Below are 7,107 nucleotides of genomic sequence, written 5' to 3' on the forward strand. Positions count from 1 at the left end.
GCATGAGAACCTGCACAAAGCTCACAAACCATAGCTATTTGATTAACTCCATACGTAGCCAAAGAATCAACCTTCATTGATAGCGCTTGGAGCTGGGCTGCAATAGCGGTGGCTGCATCAACTTCCAGAATACCTGCTACCTTGCCTGACGTCATCCTCTGAGTTGGGTTTTGATGCTCATTTGCAGCCATCGTCTCGATAAGATTGTACGCCTCAGTATAGCTTTTAGCCCATAAGGCACCTCCAGCTGCTGCATCGAGCATGGGCCGAGATTGGGCCCCCAAACCATTATAAAAACCAGTGATTACCATCCAATCCGGCATTCCACGATGTGGACATTTTCTCAACATTTCCTTGTAGCGTTCCCAAGCCTCACACATAGATTCTGTAGGTTGCTGCGCAAATTGAGTAAGAGCACTCCTCATAGCAGCAGTCTTTGCTATTGGATAAAACTTCACCAGAAACTTTTGCGCAAGATCTTGCCACGTAGTGATTGACCCAGCTGGTTCAGAATGTAACCAGTCTTTAGCTTTATCCCTCAGTGAGAATGGGAAAAGCCTCAACTTGATAGCCTCATCAGTCACGCCATTATACTTAAAAGTGTTGCAGATCTCGACAAAATTCCTTATGTGCATGTTGGGGTCTTCAGTTGCCGCTCCTCCAAAAGAAACAGAATTCTGCACCATCTGAATAGTGCCCGGCTTGATTTCAAAGGTGTTAGCTTGAATAGCCGGATGAAGGATGCTTGACTGAATGTCATCAATTTTAGGCCGAGAAAAATCCATAAGAGCTGGATCAGCTTGAACAATACGATCTCCCATGTTTACTGGTTCTTTCTGCTCAGTTCCTGAATCCGAATCCTCAAAATCTAACTTCTCCGGAGTATCAAGAACTTCGTCTTTCTCCTCAGCTGTATCTAAGGTCCTCTTGCGAGCACGAGAACGAGTTTGCATAAACGCTTGCTAAAGTACCTGAAACACAACCGAAAAGAGTAATTAACTACTACGTCCTAATCACTGAGTCCTAATGACCAATGATGGTAAGTACATAAACTAAACAAATACGCCGAGTCCCCGGCAGCGGCGCCAAAAACTTGTTAGGGCGAAAACACGCACTAATATTCACGCAAGTATACGCGTTCGCAAGTAATATAGAATACTTTCTAATTCGTTCCCTCAGAGACTCAGACTAATTTATTGTCTAATTAAACTCACTCACCAATGTATGATTACTTCTCAATGTTAAGATAATAACACTTAAAATTGTTGATTAAATATTAACTATAATTAACTACTTAATTAACCACTTAACTAACACTTCAATTTATCAATAATAAAACACTCATGAGATCACAACTTCATTATTACTTCCTTCTATAGCCATTGTTATTACCTTTAGCATGTGACAGTGATGATATTAATCGAATAACACGAAACTGATAAAAGCCAACTTTCATTGTACTAATACCATTCTACCAAGCATCCACAATTAAGATAGAAGTTGAATAGTCATCAATTATGTTGAGTTCCTATATGTCTACAGAAATTGACAACACAACGATTTAAGCACAAGTTATTCCTTTTGATTACATAGGGCAAATAAAACTGTTAGAGTTACCCACTAATCATGCACAACGTACATGAACCTATGCTAGCATGGCAAGTTCCAAATCTCAAGATCCACTGTCGCTTCACAAGAGATTAACACCCTATGTTATATGTTCGCGACGCACATAAGACGAATACGCACAACCAATACTAGATATCATGCAATCATCACACACTAAAGTATTAAACAATTAACTAAAGAATTCCATAATAAATCCGTCGCAACCCCATGATCACGATTAGCCCATAATAGAACTTATCGCCATCATGGGTTCATATGAAATCATGATAAACAACACAAGAAAATAATAACTAAACTAATTATATTAAAACAGAGTACGTCACAAGAGTAAATAAGTCAAAGCAAGAAAACTAGCATCCAACGTTACAACGAAACAAGAATCACAAGAAAATATGCTTCCTCTTCGTTGCAGTGTGCTAAATCGGTCTTCTTCCTTATCTCCTTCGCTTCTTGCGCAAAACACAATCTAAAACATAATCTCCTTCTTTTTCTCTATGAAAACGTCTCAAATCTACTTATATAATAGTCCCATAAAACTCAGATTACATAGAAGTTGGAAGCCCAACAAAAGTAGAAGTCTAAAATAATTTATCTTTTTCCCCGACCCTGCGCGGCCGCTCAGCATTTCTGCGCGGGCGCGCAAGGCTGCTGCGCGGCCGCTCAGCATTGCTGCGCGGGCGCGCAGGACCCTTCTGGAAAAATTCCAGGTTTGCTCCGTTTCTTCGCCGTAATCTGCCCGTTCTTTTCCTCTCTCAATGGTGAACACATGCCAAGGCTTATTCTTGATGATTCCTCCTCCGAAATGCAACTAATACCCTGAAATGCATAAACACTAGAAAAACGCATCAAATACACAAAATACTTGATTTCAAGACACCAATTTAAGCCATTTTAAGATGTTCTAAGTGGTATAAAATGCCACTTATCACATATTTACATCCAATCAAGGAAGTGGTATACATCTGTCCAACCACCAAATATTACAAATATTTCCAGATTTCTAAGCAATGTGTCATGGAAAAAAGAAGCTGATTATGACTTTGGAGACAGACTTGAAGACAAAGCAGTACAAGACTATTGAAGATGAAGACATGATCAAGTTGTTAGGGAGATATCTGAAAAATGCTGAAATCAATTTGCCCAAAACTCAAATCAATACTAGTGGTGACTTGGATGATGATGAGCAGAAGAAAGATGATAAAAAAACCTTCTGGCTCAAAACCAAGTCAACCTTCAAATGCAACTGGCAGCAAGACTGAAGACAAGAAGAGAGAAGACAAGAAGAAGGGTGATGAGAGAAGAAAGAAGAAGAAGGAAGATGGTGCAGGATCAAAGAAAAATGTCCAATAAATTCAAATCCAACTTGCTCAAGCCACTAAATCTAAAAGCTCAAACATTCAACTATCTTTGATATCTTAGCCTAAGCTTTTATATAAACAAACTACAAACACCCTACTCAAAATACCAATCACTTCTAGCCAAATCACTCTGAAGAAAATATCAAACCTACCTTCATTTAAGCTACCAATCAAAACTCATTACAAGACTGTTGGGAGTAAACCAAAGAAACTACAAGTTAAAGAAAGGGCTATCTAGAATTGCTTTGATCAGAATGATTTTCTACCATTAAACTGGTGCATTATAGATGATGACTACTTTCGAAAATTGGCTGAAGAAATAGTTAAAGTCTGGGCTGTATCTTACACAGAAGTCAGAATATATTACTAGGATGGTACCTTTACTCTACTTGGCAGTAACTTAATGGACACACTTTCAACCACATAATTCAAAAGAGTGATTAACTTGATGAAGGAAAAGGACACAATTACAAGGGATTTGAAGGTTATGTTGTGTGTATGGGTGAGAGAAAGGGATGAAAGAAATTAAATACAAAGGCTGAAAAGGAAGAAAAAGATAGAAAGTATGCAGAAGAAATTGCAAGACATGAACAAAGATAAAATGAGCTCAAGGAAAAGGGGATGAGCAGAATTTCTAAGGATGGACGCTTTCTGAACATAAAGGTTGGAAGATTATCAAGATTCAAAGTTGGTTACTTGAATGGTTATTCATTATATGAGTGGCTCAAGCTTGTGGAAGCTCTAAGAGGAACTGAAATCATAGAGGAACTTCAAGTGCTAGTAAATCTTAAGGACCTCATTAGAAATGAACTAGTCTATGAGGATTTCATGTGATGAATGTACTTATCAAGTTCATATAATCACTCAATGTATAAAAGTTACACTTGTATTTATGTCATTTTTTCCCTTATTGTCTTATTATAACTTGGGGTTAGTCTTGTTACCAGGCATGAATCTTCTCATAAATTGGGGGAGATTATTGTGAAAGACATGCGTGTACTATAACAAGTCTAAGTCATATTGACAATCCTAAAATTTAGTTTTATGATAGTCTAAATTTGTATTTTGTATTGTATTACTTGAGTCTATAAAATGGTTAAAAGATCAGACTAGAGTATTTTATTGTAAACAGTTCAAACCTAAGGAATAAACTCTAGAAGAAGATTAAGACAGATCATGCCTCAGAGAAATGACACAGAAGCTTGGAGTTGAATAAATTTATTTTATGGAAAATATTATAAGTTAAGATATCGACAAGTCACAGATCAAGTCATATACAGAAGTTATTCGAGAAGTCCAGAATGACTTATCGAGAAGTCCTGAATGGATTATCGAGAAGTCTAGAAGATATTGACAAGGCAAATGAAGACATGAAGATTGGAGATATCGACAAGCTTTTTCTACATATCGAGAACTAGGAGATATCGACAAGTCAAAATGAAGACATGAAGATTGGAGATATTGACAAGCTATTTTCTACATATCGAGAACTAGGAGATATCGACAAGTCAAAATGAAGACATGAAGATTGGAGATATCGAAATGTCAATTTCTCACACAGAGATCTCAGAGATATCGACAAGTCAAAATGTATATAGAGATCTCTAAGATATCGACAAGTTAGTTCCACATGTAGAGATCTCAGACATATCGACAAGTCAATCCAAGTGCAAGTATTTAGAGACATCGACAAGTCAAGCATTCCTATAGAGAACTAAGAGATATCGATAAGTCATTATACTTGATGTCACAGCTCTATAGATCAAACTGGAGATATAGATATACTTTTTAAGTACAGTATGTAAACAAGTTAAATATTCAAGATTATCAATCAACAAATGATCTAATCACTTAGATTGAAAAGTCTATAAAAGCAGCTTGAAGAGTGCAAGATCAAAGGCTAAGATTAAATGACAAAGGAAATTCATAGAGTTACATGATTTGCAAAGATACACTAAGTCAAAAATGGAAAGTGTTGTTGGAGGAATTTCGTAACAACACGAAATTGGAGGGTTGCTGGAATATTAGAGCGATTTATGTGTAACTGTGAGATTAGGGTTTATGAAAAAGAGGGGCTGGACTTGGGAGGTGTCTCGATTTATCTCGTTGTATCGGATCCCTTTGCCAAGATGCCTGCGTACTAATTTATATTGGATCAAGCCTACGCAGTTCTGTAAAATTTGGGCTTATCCCTAAGAGACTTTAGGGACAAGTTTCGTTAATGTGGTAACTACTGATTTTATCTGATTTAATCTGAGCGTTGTGATATCTTCCTGATTTGAAGAATATCATTGAGAGATATTTTCCGTTATTGATTTATTGAGATTGATTCTTTCCTCATTTCGGAGAGAGGATAACTTGGGGTTTAAGTAAATAATCATTAATCGTAATTAATAATTAACAAATTACGGAATTATTAAAAAGTATTTTCCATTCCAAAACGTGGCATAACAACTACCCTCTAGTTTTTCAGTGTAGCTTGCTATAGTGGAGAACTAAAAATTCTTCGATCGCTGAAGCAACTAAAAATCAGAGTTTAGTACATAACATAGAGCACCTTCGTGCTCAAAACAATTATGTGAATGCACGTGCAAGACCATGCAAGATCCGAAAATTTTCCTTATTCGTGGTTGCACGAGCACAAATATAAATAACCATTGTGAATGTCATTATTAAGTTGGACCTTGGCGTACACACTTCAAGATAGATATAACAACCGATTATAAAATTGTTTTATTGAGGTGAACTGCTAGTATTATATGAATGTAACAAGATCAACAAACATGCCTTCGGCAAAAGATAAGGTGGAACTCCTGACCTTCAATCTCTTTATGTACTTAAGATAATGTGAGCTCGCACCTTGAATCTCTTCCCATACTTGAGATAAGGTGAGCTCGTACCTTCAATCTTTCCGTTTATAATCTTTCTGCCTATCTAGGCGTAAGGTGTCAACAATACAAGTTCACAATCGGTAGTGTATATCATTCTAAGTGGTTGTCTCAGCTACCCAACATAGCAATTCCCATTAACAAGTTTGAAAATATTTTTCGACATATATGTATTATCGCGACAGTATATACAAAATATTTTAAACGCAATTCAAACATAATAAATATGCCAATTTAAAATTGTCACGATATTTACTTTTCCAAAAAATAATTCTCTTCCTTAAATATTTTTGTCAAAATTATGCAACTAGCATATATAATTTATTTTTCCAAAAGATGTAGCTCGTACGATCTTCTAAAAATCCACAATTCTCTCAAATAAATATCTCGTACGATATTTTCCTGAAATATGAGTGTCGTCCAAAATTAGGATCTCACAATAATTTTACAATCATAAAAATACGTGACTCGCACTAAATATATTTTTTTTCTGCATAAAAATAATTAAAAACATAATATTCATGCATGCATCACATAATACTTGAACAACAAATATATTTAATTACAGGAAAAATTAAATAAATATTCAAAAGACTTATCTTTGTATTTTGTCGAGCATTTAGGCTGAACCGGAATGCAAGTTATTATTTTTCTATTCTCCGATGAGGACTCCACTTTATTTTCCAATTTCCAGCAGAGTATGACTTTGTATTTTTTTGCATTGATTTCACTTTGTCCACGTAAATCATCCGTTGGCCTTGTGATGACTTCATTCTTCCACCGCGCTGAGTCTTTTTTTTACTCTGATCTTTGTTAGCAGCCATCGTCTTGCTCCGCTTGTAACACCGCGCCGCTTTTTTAACTCTGAAAAATTAATCATGTGGCTTTTTTTACAGTCGACCCCCTGTGTCCAGTACTGTAAACCCAAAACCCAATGTGTATAATTTTTAGAATATTATCCGTCCTCCACGAATAATGAAAGAGGCCCCTCCTTCTAGCGCCAAATGTTGTTGGATGAATTTCGTAACAACACGAAATTGGAGGGTTGCTGGAATATTAGAGCGATTTGTGTGTAATAGTGAGATTAGGGTTTATGAAAAAGAGGGGCTAGACTTGGGAGGTGTCTCGATTTGTCTTATTGTATCGGATCCCTTTGCTAAGATGCCTGCGTACCAATTTATATTGGAACAAGCCTACGCAGTTCTTTAAAATTTGGGCTTATCCCTTAGAGA

The 7,107-nt window shown here is 36.3% G+C and overlaps 1 non-coding gene across 1 annotated transcript; it reads left to right on the plus strand.

Moving 5' to 3' along the window:
• The first annotated feature begins 321 nt into the window (after positions 1 to 321).
• On the plus strand, positions 322 to 428 carry LOC141698789 (small nucleolar RNA R71). The gene has a single exon (XR_012565291.1). It is a non-coding gene; the product is annotated as a small nucleolar RNA R71 (small nucleolar RNA).
• The last annotated feature ends 6,679 nt before the right edge of the window (positions 429 to 7,107 follow it).

Source organism: Apium graveolens, chromosome 11 (genome assembly GCF_009905375.1).
Source record: "Apium graveolens cultivar Ventura chromosome 11, ASM990537v1, whole genome shotgun sequence".
In the NCBI taxonomy this organism is placed as follows: Eukaryota; Viridiplantae; Streptophyta; class Magnoliopsida; order Apiales; family Apiaceae; genus Apium; species Apium graveolens.